The following is a 26,972-nucleotide window of genomic DNA, read 5'->3' on the forward strand; positions in this document are numbered from 1 at the left end:
CTGTTCTACGACCTCTCACAACATGCTGCTATCGCAGGATCCCCCACCGTTCAGGCTATGCTCTCTTCTTACTGCTGCCTTCAGGAGGAAGGTACAGGAGCCTCGGGTCTCACACCATCGGGTTCAAGAACAATTATTACCCTCAATCATCAAGCTCTTGAACCAGAGGAGATAAAATCACTCAACTTCACTTGCCCCATCACCGAACTGATCCTACAACCTATGGACTCACTTTCAAGGAATCTTCATCTCATGTTCCAGATATTTATTGCTAATTTATTATTATCATTATTATTTTTCTTTCTGTATTTTCATAGCTGATTTTTGCACTTTGGATTTTTGTCAGTCCAGTTGAGTGTGGTCTTTCATTGATTCAATTGTGTTTCTTGCATTTGCTGTGTATGCCTGCAAGAAAACAAATCTCCGGGTTGTCTATGGTGACATATATGTACTTTGATAATAAATTTACTTTGATCTTTGAATTTTATTTTGAATATTTAACTCGGAAGCAAGCCTTGAAGAGCAGCAAACAACCTGCCGCAGGAACTCAGCAGGTTGAAAAACGTCTGTAGTTGGGGAAGGAACAGTCGACATTTCGGGTCCAAACTCTGAACCATGACTTCTATGCCTGCAATGAGTTGCCAGAGGAGGGGATCGAGGAAGGTACAATTGCAATTCTTAAGAGACTTTTGGATAGGTACTGGGAGGGGAAGGGCTTGGAGGGTTATGGTCCGAACAAGAGGAACTGGGACTAGCAAGGAGGATGCTTGGTTGGCATGAATCAGATGGGCTGAAGGACCCCTTTCTGTGCTATTATTCTAGAGGTGAGGTGTAGAGGTTTTTCTGGCTGTTCGCTGTGCAGACCCGACTCTCTCCTTGGCATTACATGGGCTGCAAAGAAAAGAGTCATCAGGATCGTCACAGGGGCTGTTGAGCGAGATTCTAGATGGCTATGCATCAAGAGGTGTGACCCGTGGACCAGTGCTGTTGAGAAATAAGCCAGGGCCTGATCACCCCTGGCTGGGTCACCTGGTCTGATGTTGAAAAGCGCGAATCACCCGATAAGCGCAGGTTACATCACCGATGATGTGTCCCAGTGCATCCTAAGATGTATCTCAGCATCATAAGCTCTGGTTCAGCCAGTGACACCCAGGAAGAGTCTGGGTGACAACCAACATGGTTTCCCGGACAAGAGAATTACTGCGTATAGAGTTTTCAGCAGTAATTGCGGTCCTGACAGGCAGGAAGTGGAAGGCCCAGGATGCAGTGGAGACGGCTGAGTCACAGGGACAGTGATATCTGGTCAGATGGGGCTGGGCACTTTCCCTTCGACCTGCTTCGACAGGGCCGTGGACAGGGACGGATGCAAACTGGTCGAGGAAGAGGTGTGAGCAGCCGTTGAGGAAGTGCATACCACCAGGATGGTAGGAATGGGACAGCAGGGAGCTTGGACAAGATGGGAGGGTGTGCTGAAGTGGAAGATCTCCTGGTCCAACGTCTGGCAGGCTGAACCCCAGCACATCAAATTCATGATCCAGGCTGTGTACGACGTCCCATTTAGTCCAGTGAACGTGTTACTTGGGGCAAAAGTGAGGCACTATCATGTCCTCTCTGCCCTGGCAGAGGGACCCTGCAGCATATAGCATACAGGATCCTGTGGGCCCATCTAAAAAGCAAAACAAAAACACCCAAACACTAATCCCTCCTATCTACACCGGTCCATATCCCTCCATCTTCCTTACATCGTTGTGCCTATCCAAGTTTCTCTTAAAAGCCTCAGCTAAGAGACATTTAGATATCCTCAGCAGCTGCCCAAAAGCCCGGAGAGAAGGCTGCTGCCACTGGCACCATGACCAGGTGCTGAAGGCAGTGGCAGAAAGTATCTTCTTGACCATTAACACCTCCACCAACTCAGAAAGCCCATCGCCTTTGTCAAAGCTGGAGACCAACCACAGATCACCAGCTGGCTTGCTCACCATAGTGTCAGAATGACAACTGAAAGCTGATCTTGACAAGCAATTAAAGTTTCCTGGCTTCATTATATCATCATCCCTGAGGCCAGATGTGGTCACTCTGTCAGAAACCTCGATGCAGATGGTCATGGTGGAACTGACAGTTGCTTGGGAAGACCTGACTGAGGAGGTGTTTGAGCATAAGAAGCTGAAATACCAGCAGCTGGTAGACCAGTGGCAGAGACAGGGGTGGAGTGCATGATGTAAGCCTATAGAGGTGGGGTGCAGAGGTTCTGATGGCTGCTTGCTCTGCAGAACCTACTCTCTCCTCGGCATTACAGGGGCTGCAAGGAAAAGAGCCATCAGGATCGTCACAAAGGCCGCTGAGCAAGCCTCCAGATGGCTCTGGACAAGAAGTGTGACCCGTGGACCAGTGCTGCTGGGACACAGGCTGTGGCCTGATCAAGCTTTGGCTGGATCACCTGGGTGAGGGTGTCTGATGCTGGAAGACCCTGTAACACCCGCTGACCGCAGGTCACATCACTGACGATGTGTGTCCCAGCACATCCTGGGTATGTCCCAGCAATATGACTATGACCTGAAGACCCCATTTTGCGAACTTGCACCCTCATTAATTAGCTTTCAGCTTCATTTAATTGTCACATGTACGTTGGAACATACAGTGAAATATGTCGTTTGCTACAAGTTAATTCACATCAGCGAGGGATTGTCCTGGGAAGCCCACAGGGGTCACCACATTTCTGATGCCACCTCACTAACCCTAAACTGTATGATTTTAGACTGTGGGTAGAAACTGGAGCCCCCAGAGGAAGCACTCATGGTCACAGGGAGAACGTACAAACCCCTTACAGTTAGCGGCAGGAAATGAACCCTGATCTTACAGCTATCACTGTAAAGTAGTGGTCATCAACCAGTCGATCGCGATCGACCGGTCAATCTTGGAGACTTTCCCAGCAGATCACCAAAAAAAAAGAAAAATAAATACACAAATACATTAAGCCTGATAAACCTTTAGATGTAAAAGCAAATTTTACCCCTAGAGTGCATATGTGAGTCATATGTAGTAACTTCTACTTTGTAAAAGGACCACTCGACAACTTCATGTCCAAAGGAACAACTTTATCTGGAACGGCAAAACCAATGCGGCGGAGGGGCTTATACACGTATGCGCAGAAAAGACCGGAAGTAAAACCTTGCAACCCCGGAAACAATCTCTGTTTACAAACAGCTTTCCGTAGCAGGAGTATTGCTATATTACCAGTATCCTAATTGGCATTAACTTATCTTTATAATGCTCACATTACAACACCTTTAATTCTAAGTTTCATTATTTAATTTTATTTCAACATGAAAAATAAATGAATAAAAATTGACTTGCACTCAGTGTGACGGCTAGAGCTGAATACTTTCTGCTAGTTCCCTGAAATTTGGCTCATAGCTACAGATAGCCAGTCTGAGACAGTCTGTGAGATGTCTGTCAGTAAGACAGTTCCTGTACTTAGATTTAATAATTTTCATCTGTGAAAATGCAATTTCACACAGATAAGTTGACCCGAAGTAGGCAATGACTTTTAGTGCACATGTGGTGAGATGAGCAAACTTCTCCCTGCTGACAAGCCCCCAAAAGTCATCGTCCCTTGATCTTGCTTTAAGCTCGATGTTATTTTGCAAATCAATTATTTCCATTTCAATATCACTTGGCACACCAAATACTTGCTGGAATTTGGCTGCTATCTGTTCTATATCGATCGGCAGAAATGGGTTTGAAATAAATGCAGCAATATCTTTCATGACGTTTAACTCCCCAAAACGCCAGTCGAACTCTATTGCCAGTTTGACTAGATAACCACAGTCTGCTCAGGGAGAAAAGCATTTTTTTTTTCCTTGATGGCATATAACAGTTTCTCCAAGTTGGGAAAGTGTGTCAGCCTCCCGTTCTTTAAATTTGAAATCCAAACACCGAGCTTGGCCTTAAAAGCATTTACTGCATTTATCATGTGGGGCAGGTGTTGGTCCTTTCCCATGAGCTCGCTGTTAAATGCGTTTAATTTAGCCGTTAGGTCTATCAGAAACCCTAAATCCAATAACCATGCATCACCTGACAGTTCTTCGTGCTCCTTGTTTCTTTATCTCAGGCAGCAAGTCAACAAACCGTTGCAGCACAGCGCCCTCACAAACCTCCTGACAGACTGAATATTCGAATGGACAGTTTCCTTTGTTGGACAGAATGTTGAATCTGCCACGTTTTTCAGGTGTTTTGTATTGGTAAACTGCTACTGAGACACTAGTATAAGTTTCAGAGGTATGCAAGCTAATGACACCACTGTTTTTTGTTTCCCAGTTCCTTTACGTTTGGGAAATGTTGGAATTTAAAGGGGGAGAAGTGTTGTAACGTGAGCATTATAAAGATAAGTTAATACCAATTAGGATAATGGTGATATAGCAATACTCCCGCTACGGAAAGGTTGTTTCGGGGTTGCAGGTTTTACTTCTGGTCTTTTCAGCGCATGCGTGTCTAAATCCCTCTGCTGCATTGGTTTTGCCGTCCCAGATAAAGTTGTTCCTTTGGACATGAAGTTGTCGAGTGGTCCTTTTTTAAAGTAGAAGTTACTACAAAAGGTATGAAGTATTGTAATATTCTTAAAGAAAGACAGTTATGGCCTGTTTGATATGCTAGTTACAGTGTTTTCTTGATTGAATTAATTTGAAAGTTTGACAAAAGCATTTTATGTAATTCAAATACAATTAGCCCAAATAAAAGGCCTCAAGTTGGAAGTACAATCTGAGCTGTTTTTCCTCTAAACGATTTAATAGGTTGATCTTGCCTTTCACTAAGGCAGAGGTAGGGGATCTTGGGCTTAAAAAGATTGCGACCACTACTGTAAAGCATTACGCTAACTGCTGCATTACTGTGACAACTTCCGAGGTCCATTTCAGATATAGCTGCGCCCTGGCACAGGTCTGGCTATTGTCCTGGCTGAATGCCCAACATCTCTTCATGACATCTATCAAACCCTCCACCAAAAACTTTCACTCAGTGGCCACCCATACACCTCTCGTTAACGCAAATATCTCATCAGCCAATCATGTGGCAGCAACTCAATGCACAAAAGCATGCAGGCATGGTCAAGAGGCTCAGTTGTTGTTCAGATCAAACATCAGAATGGGGAAGGGATGTGATCTCAGTGACTTTGACCGTGGAATGACTGATGGTGCCAGGTGGGGTAGTGTGAGTATCTCAGAAACTGCTGATCTGCTGGGATTTTCATGCACAAGTCTTTAGAATTTACAGAGAATGTTGTGAAAAGCAGTCCTGTGAGTGAAACACCTTGCTAATGAGAGAGGTCAGAGGAGAATGGCCACACTGGTTCAAGCTGACAGGAAGGTGACAGTAACTCAAATAAACACACATTACAACAGTGGTGTGCAGAAGAGTATCTCTCAACACACAACACGCCGAACCTTGAAGTGGATGGCCTACAGCAGCAGAAAAAGCCCCAAAAACACACTCAGTGGCCACTTTATTAGATAAAGGAGCTACCGACAAAAGTTGCTGCTGAGTGCAGCCAAAAGAAAATCTGCCCTGTCCCCAGATGACAGAATTCCCAGTGACTGTGTCTGTTCAAAGACTCCCTCCGAGTCAATGACAGATCCTCAGGCTCAGCAGCTAGGATCATCTTCCAGCAAAGGTTTGATTTTATCCTCAAACTCAGTCTGCTCCCAGTTATCTGTCTCTCTGAATGAATTTTTATGGCATCAGACTGAGTGGCATTCAACACTGAAGAGCTTCCCTGATTCTTAACATGTGGCGTTGAGCAAGTATGACTGATATTTGAAGGAATTAAACCTCAACATGCATGCTTAAAGAAAATGTCATTTGAGTTCAGCACTTTGATTATTTACATCTATTGGCATCCAGTTTTACGCTTATTTGCCTGCTATTCAGATTGACAATCTGCTCAGGACTGCAACATAAAGGAACTGCAATTGGATTTTTATTGTCACATGTACTGAGATACAAGAGGACCACAACCTTGTCATAGGGTTTGCAGGCTTGTGTCCCTCAATATCCGGACCTGCCTCTCGGTTTTTTTTTGCACTACCTTACTATTTTCTATTTTCTATTTATGATTTATAATTTAAATTTTTAATATTTTTAATATCTACTATCGATTTGTAATCCAGGGAGCAGGAAGTGCAGAATCAAATATCACTGTGATGATTGTACGTTCTAGTATCAATTGTTTGGCAACAGTAAAGTATAAAGTAAAGTAAAGTAAAGTAAATGAGCTGGAGAGCTGTGTTGACCAGAGTCAGGCCTTTGTGCATTGACTATTGGTAGGGTCAACAAGGTCAAAGGGTAGAGGCCAGACTAAGAGTGATCGACTGGTCCTCAGGGTTCAGAGGTTCAGCTCAGGGCTAACAACTCTGACTGGTAAAACAAAATTGTTATGGAAACAGCGATGAAGAATCCTTCTACGTCTGAGTGTGACTGTATTGACAGATAGAGATGGAAGACCTTCAATGTTGTCCAAAATGCCGGCGGTGTAATAGGTGCAAGTACAACATCACAATCCACCTCATTATGGCCTTATTGCAGGGGTCGGCAACCTTTTTACCTCTGTGGGCCGGATCGTATACGAATGAGCAGACGGTGGGCCAGAGAAATGCCATGAAAAACTTGAAATATGGGAATTATCCCTTTAAGAACATCTAGTTATGTTTTGCCTCAAATTAATGAATAACGCATGCTAGAAAATCATTTGTGCTTAACCAAGAATGCCAATTAGTAATCAAAGAACTCAGTTTAGTTGCAGTTTATTTCAATCAAGGCATCTTTTGAATCTATTAAAAGGACACAATGAATCTTTAAACATAAAACGTATGAACATGATGCATTGAATGGTGGTAAATTAAGTTAAGTAAAAAAGAAAATTTTAATGCAAACAGTCGATAAATCGATGTGAAACTTGCTGCTGTGTGCTCTGAAACCAGCCTTCATTCGCTCAACTTCATCTTTCCTTGCTGGCCCAGTAAACTTGTTAAAATTTCCTCTATTTATGACCTTCTTCACAGCAACATTTGCTAGGCAAATGAGACAAACTGGTTTCCCAGCTTGCTCGATGAAGAAGTAATCTAGTGTCCAAGTGTCCTGGAAGTTTCAGCACTAGGTGTCTACCTTCCAGCGTTTTGTATTCATTGCCATTGGAATTTTTTTTCTTCGATTTTATTTCGAAACGCGAGTTATTCAACAAGTATCGTAGCACATGTAGATATCTGGATATTTAGTGTGGATTTCTTGTTAAAACACAGTGACACTGTTTCTGTTTACCAATTTGGACGATCCCATCTGAAATCCTGCGCGTGCACGGAGAGTATCTAATACATATTAATAAGGTAGTCTGCCTTCCCGTCATTTGTATACACCAGTGTTTGGTTTGGAAGAAAACGGAACCTGGGGCCAGTGTAACAAGATACCATGCATGTCCATCAGTGTGGTCGCGTGAAACACTCAGAATAAGGAAAACTCGCTCGCGGGCCGGATAAGCATAGTATCCCAATATTTGCTCACGGGCCAACTCCTGCCTTATTGTCTACCTGCACTGCACTTCCTGTCTCACTGTAACACAATATTCTGCATTTTGTTTTTGGTTCTGTTATTTCCACCATGGATGGCATCTATAGAAGGCCTCAAGAAGACAACATCCATCATTACAGATTCCCACCACCCGGGCCATGACAAATTCTCACAGCTACCATCAGGCTGGAGAGCAGAACTCCGACACCTCCAGGTTCAGGAACAGCTACTTCCCTTCAACAATTTGATTCTGGAACAAACTGTCCAAACCCAAGTCATCAGCAGAATTAACAACACTATGACTATTCTGATCACTTTGCATCAAAATAGATCTCGCAGTGTGGCTCAAAGGGCCAGAAGGGTCTATTCCATGCTGTATCTCAATAAATAAATAAAATTGTGATTGCGTTGTGAATACGTGCTCATGATGTTGCGACAATTAAGGTTTTCATTGCACATCTGCATCCATGTATTCATTCATATGTCAATAAACTTGACTTTGACTCAAAAACCCGTGTTCAATTCCACCGTCAGCAAACCGTGTTCAATTCAACCCCAGGAACCCATGTTCAATTTCGTCAGCAACCCGTGTTCAATTCCACCGTCAGCAAACCGTGTTCAATTCCACCCCAACAACCCTTGTTCAATTCCACCTTCTGCAATCCAGGTTCAAGTACACCATCAAAAACCCATGTTCAATTCAACCCCAGCAAACCGTGTTGAATTCCACCGTCAGCAACATGTGTTCAAATCCCCCCCGCAAACTGTGTTCATTTCCACCGTCAGTATCCTCTGTTTAATCCACCGTTAGAAACCTGTGTTCAGTTCCACCCTAGCAACTCGTGTTCATTTCTACCCCAACACCACGTGTTCAATTCCACTGTCAGCAACCACTGTTCAATTCCACTATCAACGCATGTTCAATTCCACCCCAACAACCCAAGTTCAATTCCACCGTTGCCAACCCGTGTTCAATTCCACTGTCCGCAAGCCTTGTTCAATTCTACTGTCAGCAAACCATGTTCAATTCCCACCTGCAACCCGTGTTCATTTGCACCGTCAGCATCCCATGTTCAATTCCACCTTCTGCAACCCATGTTCAATTCCACCATCAGTAAACCATGATCAATTCCAACATCAGCATCCCGTGTTCGATTTCACCGTCAACAAACCATGTTCAATTCCAACGTCAGCATCCCATGTTCAATTCCACCGTCAGCAACCCCAGTTCAATTCAACCATCAGCAAACCGTGTTCAATTCCAACGTCAGTCAATTCCACCGTTAGTATCCCGTGTTTAATTCCACTGTCAGCAAACCATGTTCAATTCCAACGTCAGCATCCCGTGTTCAATTCTACCGTCAGCAAACCATGTTCAATTCAAACGTCAGCATCCCGTGTTCAATTCCACCGTCAGCAACCCCAGTTCAATTCAACCGTCAGCAAACCGTGTTCAATTCCAACGTCAGCATCCCGTGTTCAATTCTATCGTCAGCAAACCATGTTCAATTCCAACGTCAGCATCCTGTGTTCAATTCCACCCCAACAACTCGTGTTCAATTACACCGTCAAAAACCCGTGTTCAATTCAACCCCAGCAATCCGTGTTCAATTCCACTGTCAGCAACCCGTGTTCTCTTTTGATATTTTTATTAATATTATATAAATTGCATAAATACAAATACAAAATTCATAAGGATACAAGTAATACGAATTACATTGCATTTAAATCATAGTAATATGATCCCAGTATCCCATATGCCAAATCAATCATGTAGAAAATAAAGATTGAATTATGAAATAAAGTAAAATAAAATAATTGTAATTTACTTAAAAAAAATCTAACCCCACTACCAAAATGAGCTGGTTGGTTAAAAAAAAGAGAAGAAACAGAAAATACCTTACCATATAATAATGATAATAATGGCTCAGATCCATACTTTAATAACAGTTCAGAGATTATGAAAATAACTCAGAAAGGGTCCCAATAACATTAGAAAATCATGTTTAAAATCAGAAATTGAACAACGAATCTTCTCTAGATCAAGGCACAACATAACAACAGTTTGCCATTGAACATGAATGGGCAGGGCGGCCTCCTTCCACTTGAGCAAGATCGCCCTCCCGGCCATAAGAGACATAAAGGTCAATACCCGCAAATTAGATGGCTTCATTGTAGCGCTATCCAACAATACCAAACATGGCAGTCAAAGGATTGGGCTTAAAACTAACATTGAAAAGTACAGAAAAAGATTGAAATACATCTTTCCAAAATTTTTCAAGGCTCAGACATGTCTAAAACATATGAACTAGTGTGGCCACTCCATTAGTACATCTATCACAGTAAGGGGAATTATCCGCGTGGAAACGAGACAGCTTGTCTTTAGATATATGAATTCTATGTACCACTTTGAATTGTAATAAAGAATGACGAGCACATAATGATGAAGAATTAATCAATTTTAAAATAATCTTCCAGATCTCTTCAGATATGAAAATCTGTAAATCCTTTTCCCAGTCTCCTTTAATTTTATCTAAAGACGCCTTTTCAAGTTCCAACAGCAGACTGTAAATGTAAGATATTGAACCATTGTCAAAGGGTTTCAGATTAAAAATTGTATCTATTATATTCTTATCTGGACTTGTAGAAAATGTATGTAAATGAGGTCTTTAAAAATCTCTAATATGTAAGTATCAAAAAAAGTGGGTATTGGAAAGGTTAAATTTCGTTGAAAGTTGCACAAAAGAAGAGAGATTCCCTCCAAACAAATCTTGAAATCGTTTAATACCCAATCTATCCCATTCTTTAAAAGGTAAGTCAATTAAGTATGGTTTGAAAGAACAATTAGAAAAGATGAGACTCGAGAGGGAGAATCTCAATAAACCAAAATGTTTTCTAAACTGTAACCAAATCCTCAAAGTATGTTTGACCACCACATTGTCAATTAGCTTACTTAAAGATAAAGGAAGCGAGGATCTAAGTAAAGAAATAATGGAAAATTTCATAACGGAGTTGACTGCCAAAGAAACCCATACAGGGCAATTCTCATGGTTAATGTAATATATCCAGAATGTAATATTTCATATATTAACTGCCCAATAATATAACCTAAAATTGGGTAAGGGAAAGCCTCCATTCTGTTTGTTTTTTCGAAGGTGGAGAAGATGGCAGGAGGAGAAGATGGTGGCACGCGCAGTTCTCCGGTGAAATGATATCATATTTGTAAGTAGGATGCCGTGCACAATTCTGATTTGATGGAGACAGACATGAGAAGCGGAGGAACATCTGGAGAAGAACTTCTGAAATGCCTGGTTCGCTGCCGCTGCTACTGTGCGATCGAGAATCTCGGGAGGGAAGGCCCCAAAGTCCCCGGCTTTGCCTGCTGCTGGCGACCGAGGCTGAGGTCAAAGCATTCAGCAGAGATGGTGCTTGGTATTCGGTGTCGGAGGGCTGATTAGAGGCTTGAAGTTTTCGGACGACAAAGAGTCGGACTGTGGTCAGGCATGGCAGGGAAAGTTTTCTTCCTTCTCCCGTCTGCGTGAGGTGTGGGACTTTTGAGAGACTTTGAACTTTTTTGCTGTGATCATGGCCTGTTCTTCATCAAGTTATGGTACTGTTGCACTGTTGTAACTATATGTCATAATTAGTGTTTTTTGTTAGTTTTTCAGTCTTGGTCTGTCCTGTATTTCTGTGATATCACACCGGAAGAATATTGTATCATTTCTTAATGTATGCATTACTAAATGACAATAAAAGAGGACTGCGTGTCCTCATAATCTAATCTAACAAAAAGGTGAGCTTTATTTATATGAGGTTTTTAATTCTTCCATATACAGGAAGAAAGAATTGAATACAAAGAGTCAAAAAAAGATATAGGAATAAAAACAGGCACAGCTTGAAAAAGGTATATACATTTAGGTAAGATATTCATTTTAATAGAATTAATTCGGCCAATCAGTGATAAAGAGAGAGTCGACCAATTAGAAAGTGCTTTTTTTAACATAATTCATTAAAGTTAAAAAATTTTCCTTAAATAAGTCTTTATAATTCTTAGTAATTCTTACTCATAAACACGTAAATTGTTTTCTTAAAATTTTAAAAGGAACGTTAATATCAGTTGGTATTAAATTCTTTAAAGGAAACAGTTTGCTCTTATGTAAATTTAATTTATATTCTGAGAACTGACCAAAATTAGTCAGTAAATGGAACACAAATGGTAAAGAGGTTGTAACATTAGGTATAAAAATCAATAAGTCATTAGCACAGAGCGACATTTTATGGATAGTACCTCTCCTTAAAATACCAGTAATCTCCTTAGACTCTCGAAAAGCAATTGCTAAGGGTTCTAATACCAAATCAAAAAGCAGAAGGCTCAAAGGACAACTTTGTCTAGTTCCACATTAAAGTTTAAAGGGTTTAGAATTCTGAAGATTAGTAAGAACCTGAGCGGAGAGAGATAAATAAAGTAATTTAATCCCATGAATAAAATTAGGTCCAAAATTAAACTTTTCTAAGAATGTAGATAGATAATTCCATTCAACTCTTTCAAAGGCCTTCTCTGCATCCAAAGATATCACATATTCCGATATTTCCTTAGATGGAGAATACATTACATTTAACAAACACCATATATTAAAATGGGAATATCGATTTTTAATAAATCCTGTCTGATCACCTGAAACTATAGAAGATATAATATTTTCAAGTCTGCGAGCCAACACCTTAGATAAAATTTTAGTATCAAAATTGAGTAAAGAGATAGGTCTATATGAAGAACATTCAGTAGGATTCTTATTCTTTTCGAGCATAAGCAAAATAGAAGCTTCGTAAAAAGATTGCTGTAATCTTCCTACCTTAAAGGAATCTGTAAGGGTAGAACATAAGTGTGGTATAAGCAAGGAGGAAAAAGCCTTATAAAACTCTCCAGAGAATCCATTGGGTCCTGGGGATTTCCCAGAATGCAATTCTCGGATAGCCTGAGCAATTTCCTCCTGGGAAATGGGTTGATCCAATTGCCTACGATCATCTATCAAAAGATTAGGAATATTTAATTGATCTAAAAATTATTCATTGCAATATTATCATTAACAGAGTCAGAACTATACAATTTGGAATAAAATTTCCTAAAAGTGTCATTAATTTCAAAGTGGTCAGTTGTCATATCCCCATTGATTTTACGTATTTCTTTAATTTGCCACTTGGCTATAAATGGCTTCAATTGATTAGCCAGTAGCTTACCAGTTTTATCTCCGTGAATATAAAATTAACTTCTATCTCTTAAAAGCTGGCTTTCAACTGGATATGTTAAAAAAAGATCATATTTAGTTTTGGTTTCAATATGTCCCTTACGTTTCAGGATTGGGTACCGAAGCATATTTATGGTCCAGTTGTTTTAACTGATTAACTAGTTTGTTTCTCTCCTTGTTAGCTTTTTTAATGATGTTTGCAGTATAAGAAATAACTTGACCCCAGATATATGCTTTTAAAGTATCCCATATAATAAAACTAGACGTCTCTTCCAACGTATTTTCTTCAAAAAAAGAGTAATTTGATTCTCCATAAATTTTTAAAAACCCTCATCGGATAACCGAGTTAAATTAAATCTCCAAAATCTACTCATAGAGATAAGACCAAGGAGACTTAAAGATAGAAGTACAGGAGAGTGGTCAGAAATAGCAATCTCTTTATATTGGATCAATCAAACCAATGGAATCATTTGACTGTCAATAAAAAAAAATCAATCCTGATATAAGAATGATGGACATGAGAGTAAAAAGAATACTCCCTGTCTGTCGGATGATGAAAACTCCAAGCATCAACTATACCACGTTTAGTTAGAAAGGATTGGATAAACAAAGCTGATTTATTAAGTGTGGCTGGTTTGATAGATGAGCGATCTAACCAGCAAATAAAATCTCCTCCTATCACAAGAAAGTAAGTACACAAATCTGGCAAAAACAAAAACAGACGTTCAAAAAATCCTGGATCATCTACATTGGGGGTGTATACATTAGCAAAAACAATCAATTTACTGTCTAAACTCCCTGATAGAATAACAAATCGACCATTAGGATCGGAAACAACTTTATGCTGAACAAAGGAAACTGTATTAGCTACAAAAATCAAAACTCCACGTGATTTTGCATTAAACGAAGAATGGAATTGCATATTCTTCCACTGAGTAAAAAAACATAAGCTATCACAGCTGCGTATGTGCGTTTCTTCTAAGAAAATAATGGGTGCTTTAAATTATTTAATATAAGCAAACACTTTTTTCCGTTTAACGGGGTGATTCGGCCCTTTCACATTCAAACTAAATAAGTTAATATTTCGAACCATCTTAAATTCAAATCATCATGTAATTAAAAGATCTGGCCATAAGTTATTAAAACTAGAAAGCAAACTGTAAGGTAAGGTAGTCAAACAGACAATAATATAATCAACCCAACACAGCTCCCAGAGAGAAATAGGCCTTAGCCTCTCCCCCACGCAAAGCCAGAAAGCTGACCAACAAGCAATCAGCAAGCTAACAACTAAGTTCCCTCCCCAAAAATCCTGTTGACGGAAACTCCTGTCCTTCAAGGTCAAATATGTCCCTACCGAGACACAACATAAAAAGAAAAGTAACTCAGTACATGTATTCGAAAATACAAAAGGATCAGTTTAAACAAATTCAAAGAAAGCTGTATTAAAATAAAGTCTCAAAAAGGGATATAATAAAAAAGTATCAAAAAATACATAACAAAAGATAATATATGAACAGCCAAAACGTAAGCTTATTGAAACCTTATTTCATTTCATATTAACAGAGGAGAAAATTGATCAAATAAGAAATATAACAGTTTTAAACTGCATCCTTCAAACTCTTTTGCGTCTTCAACCGACTTAATTTTTTTTCGTAATCCCTTTTTCAAAACAAAACTCAGATGGGTGGGAAACCGAAGGGATAGTTTAAATCCTTTATTATAAAGTTCTGACATAACTTCTTTATATTTCATACAATCGGCCATAACTTCAGGCAAATAATCTTCACAAATTTGACCTTGTAACCATGGAAATCGATCATTCCTTGTTGACGAGTATGGCAAATTAAAAGGTCCTTAATACGAAATTCATGAAAACGTAGAATGACCGACCTGGGTCTCGCTGCCGACGGCAATGGCTTTGATGTCGGCGAGCAATATGCTCGATCGAGCTTCGGCTCAGAAGTGAATAAAGCAGGGAATAGCTGTTTCAGAAAGTTTGCAAAGAACTTCTTAGGGTCAGCGCCTTCAATTGATTTTTCAAGACCCAGAACTTGCAATTTAATTCTCCTGTTTCTATTTTCTAGACTGATAATCCTTTTCATCATTTTTTCATTGGATAAGGATAACTCTTTGCAGAGTTTAAATGTATCTTTAAGATCCTCTTCAAATGTCACCAGCTTTGCAGTATTTTCCTGAATTCTGTTCTCGTGCTCAGTTAAAGTTTGTTGGATTGTATCCAATTTGCCATTAATTATTGAAACTCCTCGGAAAATTCCGATTTTTGCTGTTTAAGGAAGTCACTGATTGAATCCAAAGTGACTGGGGATTCATCTTCTGTTTCCCTTACTTTTGCAGAAGCTTTTGTTCTTTTCCCAGCCATAGTAGAACAGTATTAAGGTATCATAATAAGGTTTCAAAAAAAAAACTGGTTGGAAACAATAAAGTAAATACGATAGGAGCAATCTAAAACGATGTTACTGCATCAGCTGCCAACAGGGCTCTGAGTAACCCATGTTCAATTCCATCCCAGCACTCCATGTTCAATTCCACCATCAGCAAACTGTGTTCAATTCAACCACAGGAACCCATGTTCAATTCCATCGTTAGCAACCCATGTTCAATTCCACTGTCATCAAACCGTGTTCAATTCCACCATCAGAAACCCATGTTCAATTCCACCCCAGCAACCCGTGTTCAATTCCACCCTAGCAACCAGTGTTCAATTCCACCCCAGCAACCCATGTTCAATTCCACTGTCATCAAACCGTGTTCAATTCCACCATCAGAAACCCGTGTTCAATTCCACCCCAGCAACCCATGTTCAATTCCACCCCAGCAAACCGTGTTCAATTCCACCCTAGCAACCAGTGTTGAATTCCAGCATCAGCAACCCGTGTTCATTTCCACTGTCAGCAATACGTGTTCAATTCCTCCCTAGCAACCTGAGTTCATCTTTATCTCAACAACCTGTGTTCATTTCCATCGTCAGCATCCCATGTTCAATTCCACCATTCGCAACGTGTTCATTTTTACCCCAGCAACCCGTGTTTATTTCCACCTTCAGCAACCTGTGTTTAATTCCACTGTCAGTGACCCAGGTTCAATTCCACAGTGAGCAACCACTGTTCAATTCCATCGTCAGCAACTCGTGTTTGATTCCACCATCAACAAACAGTCTACAATTCCACCCCAACAGCCTGTGTTCATTTCCACCGTCAACAACCAATGTTCAATCCCACTTCAACAACCCAAGTTAAATTCATCCAACTAGAAACCGTGTTCAAACCCATCCCAATAACACATGTTCAATTCCACCATCAGCGACCCCTGTTCAATTTCACTGTAAACAACCCGTGTTCAATTTCGTCAGTGACCTATGTTCAATTCCACTATCAACGACCTGTGTTCAATTCCACCGTCAGCGATCCGTGTTCAATTTCACTGTCAACAACCCGTGTTCAATTTCGTCAGTGACCTGTATTCAATTCCACCGTCAGTGACCTATGTTCAATTCCATTGTCAACGACCCGTGTTCAATTCCACTGTCAGCGACCTGTGTTCAATTCCACCGTCAGCGATCCGTGTTCAATTTCACTGTAAACAACCCGTGTTCAATTTCGTCAGTGACCTATGTTCAATTCCACTATCAACGACCTGTGTTCAATTCCACCGTCAGCGATCCGTGTTCAATTTCACTGTCAACAACCCGTGTTCAATTTCGTCAGTGACCTGTATTCAATTCCACCGTCAGTGACCTATGTTCAATTCCATTGTCAACGACCCGTGTTCAATTCCACTGTCAGCGACCTGTGTTCAATTCCACCGTCAGCAACCCGTGTTCAATTCCACCGACAGCAACTCGTGTTCAATTCCACCGACAGCAACCCGTGTTCAATTCCACCGTCAGCGACCCGTGTTCAATTCAACCTCAGCAAATCGTGTTCATTTCCACTGTCAGCGACCTGTGTTCAATTCCACCGTCAGCAACCTGTGTTCAATTCCACCGTCAGCAACCCGTGTTCAATTCCACCATCAGCAACCACTGTTCAGTTCCACCGTCAGCAACCCGTGTTCAATTCCACCGTCAGCAACCCGTGTTCAATTCAACCTCAGCAAACCGTGTTCAATTCAACCTCAGCAAACCGTGTTCAATTCCACTGTCAGCAATCTGAGTTCATTTCCACTGTCAGCGACCTGTGTTCAATTCCACCGTCAGCAACCCGTGTTCAGTTCCACCGTCAGCAACCCGTGTTCAATTCCACCGTCAGCAAACCGTGTTCAATTCCACCGTCAGCAACCCGTGTTCAATTCCACCGTCAGCAACCACTGTTCAGTTCCACCGTCAGCAACCCGTGTTCAATTCCACCGTCAGCAACCCGTGTTCAATTCCACCGTCAGCAACCCGTGTTCAATTCCACCGTCAGCAACCACTGTTCAGTTCCACCGTCAGCAACCCGTGTTCAATTCCACCGTCAGCAACCCGTGTTCAATTCCACCGTCAGCAAACCGTGTTCAATTCCACCGTCAGCAACCCGTGTTCAATTCCACCGTCAGCAACCACTGTTCAGTTCCACCGTCAGCAACCCGTGTTCAATTCCACCGTCAGCAACCCGTGTTCAATTCAACCTCAGCAAACCGTGTTCAATTCAACCTCAGCAAACCGTGTTCAATTCCACTGTCAGCAATCTGAGTTCATTTCCACTGTCAGCGACCTGTGTTCATTTCCACCGTCAGCAACCCGTGTTCAGTTCCACCGTCAGCAACCACTGTTCAATTCCACCGTCAGCAACCCGTGTTCAATTCCACCGTCAGCAAACCGTGTACAATTCCACCGTCAGCAACCACTGTTCATTTCCACCATCAGCAACCCGTGTTCAATTCCACCGTCAGCGACCCGTGTTCAATTCCACCGTCAACAACCCGTGTTCAATTTCGTCAGTGACCTGTATTCAATTCCACCGTCAGTGACCTATGTTCAATTCCACTGTCATCGACCCGTGTTCAATTCCACTGTCAGCGACCTGTGTTCAATTCCACCGTCAGCGATCCGTGTTCAATTTCACTGTAAACAACCCGTGTTCAATTTCGTCAGTGACCTATGTTCAATTCCACTGTCATCGACCCGTGTTCAATTCCACCGTCAGCGACCCGTGTTCATTTCCACCGTCAGCAACCCGTGTTCAATTCCACCGTCAGCAACCACTGTTCATTTCCACTGTCAGCAACCCGTGTTCAATTCAACCGTCAGCGACCCGTGTTCAATTTCACTGTCAACAACCCGTGTTCAATTTCGTCAGTGACCTGTATTCAATTCCACCATCAGTGACCTATGTTCAATTCCACTGTCATCGACCCGTGTTCAATTCCACCGTCAGCGACCTGTGTTCATTTCCACCGTCAGCAACCCGTGTTCAATTCCACCGACAGCAACCCGTGTTCAATTCCACCGTCAGCAACCCGTGTTCAATTCAACCTCAGCGAACCGTGTTGAATTCCACCGTCAGCAACCTGAGTTCAGTTCCACCGTCAGCAACCCCTGTTCAATTCCACCCTCAGCAACCCGTGTTTAATTCCACCCTCAGCAACCCATGTTCAATTCCACCCTCAGCAACCACTGTTCATTTCCACTGTCAGCAACCACTGTTCATTTCCACTGTCAGCAACTCGTGTTCAATTCCACCGTCAACAAACCGTGTACAATTCCACCCCAGCAACCCGCGTTCAATTCCACCCCAACAACCCGTGTTCAATTCCACCTCAACAAGCTGTGTTCATTTCCACCGTGAACAACCAATGTTCAATTCCACTTCAACAACCCAAGTTAAATTCACCCAACTGTAAACCGTGTTCAATCCCACCCCAATAACACATGTTCAATTCCACCATCAGCGACCCGTGTTCAATTTCACTGTAAACAACCCGTGTTCAATTTCGTCAGTGACCCGTATTCAATTCCACCGTCAGTGACCTATGTTCAATTCCACTATCAACGACCTGTGTTCAATTCCACTGTCAACAACCCGTGTTCAATTTCGTCAGTGACCTGTATTCAATTCCACCATCAGTGACCTATGTTCAATTCCACTATCAACGACCAGTGTTCAATTCCACTGTCAACAACCCGTGTTCAATTTCGTCAGTGACCTGTATTCAATTCCACCATCAGTGACTTATGTTCAATTCCACTGTCATCGACCCGTGTTCAATTCCACCGTCAGCAACCTGAGTTCAATTCCACCGTCAGCGATCCGTGTTCAATTCCACCGTCAGCAACCTGAGTTCACTTCCACCGTCAGCAACCCGTGTTCACTTCCACCGTCAGCAACCCGTGTTCACTTCCACCGTCAGCAACCCGTGTTCAATTCCACCGTCAGCGACCCGTGTTCAATTCCACCGTCAGCGACCCGTGTTCACTTCCACCGTCAGCGACCCGTGTTCAATTCCACCGTCAGCAACCCGTGTTCAATTCCACCGTCAGCAACCCGTGTTCAATTCCACCGTCAGCAACCACTGTTCATTTCCACTGTCAGCAACCCGTGTTCAATTCCACCGTCAGCAACCCATGTTCATTTCCACTGTCAGCAACCCATGTTCAATTCCACCGACAGCAACCCGTGTTCAATTCAACCTCAGCAACCCGTGTATAATTCCACCGTCTGCAACCCGTGTTCAATTCCACCGTCAGCAACCCGTGTTCAATTCCAACAGCAAACATGTTCAATAGCACCCCAACAGCCCATGCTCAATTCCACTGTCAGCAACCCATGTTGAATTACACCTCAACAACCCCTGTTCAATTTCACAGTCTGCATCTCATGTTCAATTCCGCCCCAACAATATGTGTTCAATTACACCGTCAGTAATCCATGTTCAATACTGTCACCAAATCGTCTTCAATTGAACTCCAGCCAACCTGTGTTCAATACTATCGTCAAGAACGCGTGTTCATAATCCATAGAAACCATAGAAACCGTAGAAAAACTACAGCACAGAAACAGGCCTTTTGGCCCTTCTTGGCTGTGCTGAACCATTTTCTGCCTAGTCCCACTGACCTGCATGCGGACCATATCCCTCCATACACCTCCCATCCATGTATCTGTCCAATTTATTCTTAAATGTTAAAAAAGAACCCGCATTTACCACCTCATCTGGCAGCTCATTCCACACTCCCACCACTCTCTGTGTGAAGAAGACCCACTAATGTTCCCTTTAAACTTTTCCCCCTTCAACCTTAACCCATGTCCTCTTTTTTCTCTCCCCTCGCCTCAGTGGAAAAAGCCTGCTTGCATTCACTCTATCTATACCCATCATAATTTTATATACCTCAATCAAATCTCCCCTCATTCTTCTACGCTCCAGGGAATAAGGTCCTAACCTACTCAACCTTTCTCTGTAACTGAGTTTCTCAAGTCCCGGCAACATCCTTGTAAACCTTCTCTGCACACTTTCAACCTTATTAATATCTTTCCTGTAATTTGGTGACCAAAACTGAATACAATACCCCAAAGATTCAGCCTCACCGATGCCTTATACAACCTCATCATAACATTCCAGCTCTTATACTCAATACTTTGATTAATAAAGGCCAATGTACCAAAAGCTCTCTTTACGACCCTATCTACCTGTGACGCCACTTATAGGGAATTCTGTATCTGTATTCCCAGATCCCTCTGTTCTACTGCACTCCTCAGTGCCTTACCATTTACCCTGTATGTTCTACCTTGGTTTGTCCTTCCAAAGTGCAATACCTCACACTTGTCTGTATTAAACTCCATCTGCCATTTTTCAGGCCATTTTTCCAGCTGGTCCAAATCCCTCTGCAAGCTTTGAAGACCTTCCTCACTGTCCACCACACCTCCAATCTTTGTATCATCAGCAAATTTGCTGATCCAGTTTACCACATGATCATCCAGATCATTGATATAGATGACAAATAACAATAGACCCAGTACTGATCCCTGTGGCACACCACTATCACAGGCCTCCACTCTGAGAAGCAATCCTCTACTACCACTCTTTGGCTTCTTCCATTGAGTCAATGTCTAATTCAGTTTACCACCTCTCCATGTATACCTAGCAAATGAATTTTATTAACTAACCTCCCATGTGGGACCTTGTCAAAGGCTTTACTGAAGTCCATGTAGGCAATGTCCACTGCCTTCCCTTCATCCACTTTCCTGGTAACCTCCTCGAAAAACTCCAATAGATTGGTCAAACATGATCTACCACGCACAAAGCCATGTTGACAATCCCTAATAAGTCCCTGTCTATCCAAATGCTTGTAGATTCTGTCTCTTAGTACTCCCACCGATAACTTATCCACTACCGATGTCAAACTTACCAGCCTATAATTTCCCGGATTACTTTTTGATCCTTTTTTAAACAACGGAACAACATGAGCCATTCTCCAATCCTCCGGCACCTCACCCGTAGACACCGACATTTTAAATATATCTGCCAAGGCCCCTGCAATTTCAACACTAGTCTCCTTCAGGGTCCGAGGGAATACCCTGTCAGGTCCTGGGGATTTATCCACTTTAATTTACCTCAAGATAGCAAGCACCTCCTCCTTTTCAATCTGTACAGTTTCCATGATCTTACTACTTGTTTCCCTTAATTCCATAGACTTCATGCCAGTTTCCTTAGTAAATACAGACGCAAAAAACCCATTTAAGATCTCCCCCATTTTTTTTGGTTCCGCACATAGCCGACCACCCTGATCTTCAAGAGGACCAATTTTATCCCTTCCAATCCTTTTATTCTTAATATACCTATAAAAGCTCTTTGGATTATCCTTCACTTTGACTGCCAAGGCAACCTCATGTCTTCTTTTAGCCCTCCTGATTTCCTTCTTAAGTATTTTCTTGCACTTTTTATACTCCTCAAGCACCTTATTTACTCCCTGTTTTGTATACATGTCATACAACTCTCTCTTCTTCTTTATCAGAGTTGCAATATCCCTTGAGAACCAAGGTTCCTTATTCCTATTCACTTTGCCTTTAATCCTGACAGGAACATACAAGTTCTGCACTCTCAGAATTTCTCCTTTGAAGGCTTCTCACTTACCGATCACATCCTTGCCAGAGAACAACCTGTCCCAATCCACGCTTTTTAGATCCTTTCTCATTTCTTCAAATTTGGCCTTCTTCCAGTTTAGAACCTCAACCCTAGGAACAGATCTATCTTTATCCATGATCAAGTTGAAACTAATGGTGTTATGATCACTGGAACCAAAGTGCTCCCCTACACACACTTCCGTCACTTGTCCTAACTCGCTTCCTAATAGGAGATCTACTATTGCATCCCTTCTAGTTGGTACCTCTATATATTGATTTAGAAAACTTTCCTGAACACATTTTACAAACTCTAACCCATCTAGACCCCTAACAGTATGGCAGTCCCAATCAGTATGTGGAAAATTAAAATCCCCTACCACCACAACTTTATGTTTCCTGCAGTTGCCTGCTATCTCTCTGCAGATTTGCTCCTCCAATTCTGCTGACTATTGGGTGGTCTATAATACAACCCCACAAATGTGGCCATACCTTTCCTGTTTCTCAGCTCCACCCATAAGGACTCAGTAGACAAGCCCTCTAATCTGTCCTGCCCGAGCACTGCTGTAACATTTTCCCTGACGAGCAATGCTACACCCTCACCTTTCATTCCTCTGCCTCTATCACATCTGAAACATCAGAACCCTGGAATATTAAGCTGCTAGTCCTGCCCCTCCTGTAGCCAAGTTTCACTAATTGCTATAACGTCATAATTCCACGTGTCAATCCATGCCCTCAACTCGTCTGCCTTCCCCACAATACTCCTAGCATTTAAATATATACACCTCAGAAGATTTTTACCACAACTCACAACCTTTCTATTTGCGGCTTTGCTTGAACTTTTAACATCATTTATTTTCACCCTAGCCACACTGTCAGCTCTGGCACTCTGGTTCCCATCCCCCTGTAAATCTAGTTTAAAGCCTCCCCAATAGCACTAACAAACCTCCCTGAAAGGATATTGGTCCCCTTGTAGTTCAAGTGTAACCCTTCTCTCTGCCCCAGAAGAGGTCCCAGTGATCCTGAAATCTGAAACCCTGCCCCCTACACCAGATCCTCAGCCACTTGTTCATCATCCAGAGCATCCTATTCTTACCCTCATTGGCACGTAGCACAGGTAGCAATGCTGAGATTACCACCCTCGAGGTCCTGCTTTTCAACTTCTTACCAAGCTCTCTATACTCACTCTCCAGGACCTCCTCACTCTTCCTTGCTATGTCATTGGTACCGATGTGCATCATGACATCTGGCTGATCACCCTCCCGCTCCAGAATGTCATGCAAGCGATCACAGACATCATTGACCCTGACTTCCCACATCATGCAAGAGGAGCATTCCAACATCCTGCCTGGCATTCTCTCCACTCTAAACAATCTGGACAAAAAACTTACCGGAACCTACCCTGGCCTCTGCCTGTTCTCGCCGAAGCCTGTTGAGCCAAAGCCATCCCACTCTGCTCCCTCTCACTCTGCTGCCCGCTCACAACGCTGCCCGCTGTATATCCACACCAACAACCCGTCTTCAATTCCACCATCAGCAATCTGTATTCAATTTGACCCTGGCAACCCGTGAATAATTCCACCCACAGTAAACCGTGTTCAATTCCTCCCCAACAACCGGTGTTCAAATCCATCGTGAGTAGAATTCCACTCCAACAACATGTGTTTAATTCCATCGTCAGCAACCCATGATCAATTCCACTCCAGAAAATCGTGTACAATTCCACCGTCAGCAAACCGTGTTCATTTTTATTGTCCTCAACCTGTGTTCAATTCCACCATCAGCGACCTGTGTTCAATTCCACCGTCCTCAACCCATGTTCAATTCCACCGTCAGCAACCTGTGTTCAATTCCACCGTCCTCAACCCGTGTCAGTTCCACCGTCAGCAACCCATGTTCAATTCCACCGTCAGCAACCCGTGTTCATTTCCATCGTCCTCAACCCATGTTCAATTCCACCATCAGCAACCCGTGTTCAATTCCACCGTCAGCAACCCGTGTTCTATTCCATTGTCAGCATCCTGTGTTCAATTCCATTGTCAGCATCCTGTGTTCAATTCCATTGTCAGCAACCCGTGTTCAATTCCATTGTCAGCATCCTGTGTTCAATTCCATTGTCAGCAACCCGTGTTCAATTCCATCGTCATCAACTCGTGTTCAATTCCACCGACAGCAACCCGTGTTCAATTCCACCGACAGCAACCCGTGTTCAATTCCACCGTCAGCAACCCGTGTTCAATTCCATTGTCAGCATCCCGTGTTCAATTCCATCGTCATCAACTCGTGTTCAATTCCACCGACAGCAACCCGTGTTCAATTCCACCGTCAGCAACCTGTGTTCAATTCCACCGTCAGCAACCCGTGTTCAATTCCATTGTCAGCATCCCGTGTTCAATTCCATCATCATCAACTCGTATTCAATTCTACCGTCAGCAACCCATGTTCAATTCCTTGGTCAGCAACCCGTGTTCATTTCCACCATCAGAAACACATGTTCAATTCCACCCAACAACTCGTGTTCAATTGCACTGTCAGCAACTCATGTTGAATTACACCTCAACAACCCGTGTTCAATTTCATAGTTTACACCTCATGTTCAATTCCGCCCCAACAATATGTGTTCAATTACACCGTCAGTAATCCGTGTTCAATACTGTCACCAAATCGTCTTCAATTGAACTCCAGCCAACCTGTGTTCAATACTATCGTCAAGAACGCGTGTTCATAATCCACAACAACAACCCGTCTTCAATTCCACCATCAGCAATCTGTATTCAATTTGACCCTGGCAACCCGTGAATAATTCCACCGACAGTAAACCGTGTTCAATTCCTCCCCAACAACCGGTGTTCAAATCCATCGTGAGTAGAATTCCACTCCAACAACATGTGTTTAATTCCATCGTCAGCAACCCATGATCAATTACACTCCAGCAAATTGTGTACAATTCCACTGTCAGCAACCCGCATTCAATTCCACCGTCAGCAACCTGAGTTCAATTCCACCGACAGCATCCTGTGTTCAATTCCAATGTCAGCAAATCGTGTTCAATTCCATTGTCAGCAACCCATGTACAATTCCACCGTCAGCAACCCGCATTCAATTCCACCATCAGCAAACCGTGTACAATTCCACCGTCAGTTACCCGTGTTCAATTCCACCGTCAGCAACCTGAGTTCAATTCCACCGACAGCATCCCGTGTTCAATTCCAATGTCAGCAAACCGTGTTCAATTCCACCATCAGCAACCCGCATTCAATTCCACCATCAGCAACCCGTGTTCAATTCCACCGTCAATTACCCGTGTCCAATTCCACCATCAGCAACCCGTGTTCAATTCCACCGTCAGCAACCCGTGTTCAATTCCACTCCAACAACCCTTGTTCAATTCCACCGACAGCAACCCGTGTTCAATTCCACCGTCAGTTACCGTGTTCAATTCCACTCCAACAACCCTTGTTCAATTCCACCGACAGCAACCCGTGTTCAATTCCGTCAGCAACCCGTGTTCAATTCCACCATCAGCAACCCGTGTTCAATTCCACCGTCAGCAACCCGTGTTCAATTCCACTCCAACAACCCTTGTTCAATTCCACCGACAGCAACCCGTGTTCAATTCCACCGTCAGCAACCCGTGTTCAATTCCACTCCAACAACCCTTGTTCAATTCCACCGACAGCAACCCGTGTTCAATTCCACCGTCAGTTACCCGTGTCCAATTCCACCATCAGCAACCCGTGTTCAATTCCACCGACAGCAACCCGTGTTCAATTCCACTCCAACAACCCTTGTTCAATTCCACCTTCTGTAACCCAGGTTCAATTCCACCATCAGCAACCCGTGTTCAATTCCACCGTCAGCAACCCGCATTCAATTCCACCATCAGCAACCCGTGTTCAATTCCACCATGAGCAACCCGTGTTCAATTCCACTCCAACAACCCTTGTTCAGTTCCACCTTCTGCAACCCAGGTTCAATTCCACCATCAGCAACCCGTGTTCAATTCCACCGACAGCAACCCGTGTTCAATTCCACCGTCAGCAACCCGTGTTCAATTCCACCATCAGCAATCCGTGTTCAATTCCATCGTCAGCAACCCGTGTTCAATCCCACCATCAGCAACCCGTGTTCAATTCCACCGTCAGCAACCCGTGTTCAATTCCACCATCAGCAATCCGTGTTCAATTCCATCGTCAGCAACCCGTGTTCAATTCCACCATCAGCAACCCGTGTTCAATTCCACCGTCAGCAACCCATGTTCAATTCCATCATCATCAACCTATGTTCAATTCCTTCGTCAGCAACCCGTGTTCATTTCCACCGTCAGCAACCCGTGTTCATTTCCACCGTCAGCAACCCGTGTTCATTTCCACCGTCAGCAACCCGTGTTCATTTCCACTGTCAGAAACACATGATCAATTACACCTAATAACCCTTGGTCAATTCTACCGTTAGTAACCTGTGTTCAAATCCAGCATCAGCAAACCGTGTCCAATTCCACTCCACCAAGCAGTCTTCAATTCCACTGTCAGCAACCCATGTTCATTTCCACCGTCAGAAACACATGATCAATTACACCTAATAACCCTTGGTCAATTCCACCGTCAGCAACCTGTGTTCAAACCCACCATCAGCAAACCGTGTTCAATTCCACTCCAGCAACCCGTGTTCAATTCCACTGCAGCAACCCATGTTCAATTCCAACGTCAGCAACCCATGTTCAATTCCAACGTCAGCAACCCGTGTTCAATTCCACTCCAGCAAACCGTGTTCAATTCCATCCCTGCAACCCGTGTTCAATTCCAACGTCAGCAACCCGTGTTCAATTCCAATGTCAGCAAACCGTGTTCAATTCCACTCCAGCAAACCGTGTTCAATTCCACTGCAGCAACCCATGTTCAATTCCAACGTCAGCAACCCGTGTTCAATTCCAACATCAGCAAAACGTGTTCAATTCCACTCCAGCAAACCGTGTTCAATTCCATCCCTGCAACCCGTGTTCAATTCCAACGTCAGCAACCCGTGTTCAATTCCAATGTCAGTAAACCGTGTTCGATTCCACTCCAGCAACCCGTGTTCAATTCCACCGTCAGCAACCCGTGTTCAATTCCAACGTCAGCAA

At 42.9% G+C, this 26,972-nt stretch overlaps 1 protein-coding gene across 2 annotated transcripts in view; it reads right to left on the reverse strand.

Annotated features, from left to right (window-relative positions):
- The window catches only part of LOC134350793 (thrombospondin-2-like), a 132,845-nt gene that overhangs the window by 56,286 nt on the left and 49,587 nt on the right, over window positions 1–26,972 (reverse strand). The window lies entirely within an intron of this gene.

The sequence above is a fragment of the Mobula hypostoma genome, chromosome 8 (assembly GCF_963921235.1).
Source record: "Mobula hypostoma chromosome 8, sMobHyp1.1, whole genome shotgun sequence".
Lineage (NCBI taxonomy): Eukaryota > Metazoa > Chordata > Chondrichthyes > Myliobatiformes > Myliobatidae > Mobula > Mobula hypostoma.